Below are 1,793 nucleotides of genomic sequence, written 5' to 3'. Positions count from 1 at the left end.
ATTCTTTTAAGATTTGTTTATTTACACCTGAATTTTGATCCATTGGTCTTTTTAATTTCGCCTCCCTTCTTCTGCTTTCATGTCTTTCTTCTCTCGCGAAATTTTGCATTTCTTCTTCATCTCGTCTTCTTCTGCGATTCTCTTCCTCATCTCTATCTTGAATTCTCATATGACGATGTCTCTCATCTTCCCCTCCATGATTTTGTTCATTTCTTATCAATTCCATTCGCTATCTTCAGCCATCCTCTGTACTCTATCATACTCTTCATTGGTATTACCGTTCTTCCGGTTTTGTGTATGCCTTCTTTCTCGATTGTCGTGATTGTTCTGGCGAATTGTCTCCCGAATCTCTTGTCTTCCATTTCCGCTCTCAATCTTTCACGTTCGAAAATTAAACGTGCTTGTTCAGCATAATGTCTTTCAATTTCTTCTTCAATCGTTTGTTGATTTCTTTGAGCTTCTCTCTCATGTAAAATTCTCCTTCCTCCCTCTCGATTCCCTTCGCCATCTTGATTATTTTTTCCCTGACGTTGTCCATTTTCTTGATTTCTATCATTTTTCCTATCATCAAAAGTTTCATTTTGTGGAACGTAACGATCATCATTCCTTTCTCTATATTCGCGATGTTCTTCATTAGGATTTGATATTTCTTCTTGAATGTTGTTTCCGGCATTAGTTGTGGGTGAGTTTCGCCTCATCTCTCTTCTAGTCGATCTTGAATATGATTTTGTAACACTTCTCGATCTTCTACTCTGTAGTCTCATATTTTCCATCCTCAATTCGTGATTTTGCCTTGTTAGATTCGCATGTTCTTCTGCCTCAGCTCTTCTTTCTTCATGTATTCTTCGTCTCAACGTCTCTAATGCTCCAATTTCCTCATCTCCATGAATTATTCCTTCATCAGCTTCTTGATTTCTCTCTAACTGTCTATGATTTATGGTTTGCTGCTCTTCTTCTACTTCTTCTGCTGAATTTGACTGCCAAGTGTGTATACTCCAGCAGATATTCTCGGGTCGAGAACTTCCGCCAGTTCGCGGACTGGGTTCGCAGACTGAGTTTTTGGACTGAGTTCACAGCTCTTGTTTCGGTTCTCTTGATCAACAAAGTTCACAAACTTCGGTTCAAGGAAAAAGGATTATACATAAATGTGCTACCACACAATGCTTATATCCATCATTGGTAATATAATCTAAACTCTCATTTCAATCATTGAAACATTCTTAGAGGACGTTATTATATAGTTGTTATTCACAAACTATTTTTCGTCAAAGTAAGCAATTTCCAAAGTGATTGAAACATAACATGACTTTCGTCACTAGGTAAAGATGAACTTGGACAAAGCAAAAGCTAATCAACACATATTTCGAGAAATAGATAGGCGAAACAGTAGATAGACTTTTGAGTGATAGATAAGTTCAAGTCTCCACATATACCTTGATGAAGTTCCAGCAATTCCTTGAGTAGTTCTTCGTATTGTATGCTGATTGCCATGGAGTTCTTGATCTCAACTACACTTTCTATCCTAGTCCGAGACTTAGCTATAGTAGACTAGAAATCAAGACTTATAGTTTTGATCATTAACATTGACAAACATGCTTGAGATAGCAACGCATGCGAGTTTGACCGAGCAATGCTCTAACAATCTCCCCCTTTGTCAATCTTAGTGACAAAACTATCAATACATATGGAATACAAAAAATAAATGAATTAACTTTTGTAGCTCCTATTCCACATGCCTAATCTTCAACATTACTCGAAATTTTCGTCACTTCCAAGTACTCCAATGATCCCAA

Source organism: Papaver somniferum, chromosome 9 (genome assembly GCF_003573695.1).
Source record: "Papaver somniferum cultivar HN1 chromosome 9, ASM357369v1, whole genome shotgun sequence".
Taxonomy (NCBI): domain Eukaryota; kingdom Viridiplantae; phylum Streptophyta; class Magnoliopsida; order Ranunculales; family Papaveraceae; genus Papaver; species Papaver somniferum.
The sequence above is the reverse complement of the archived record's forward strand: the minus strand, read 5'-3'. Positions refer to the sequence as shown.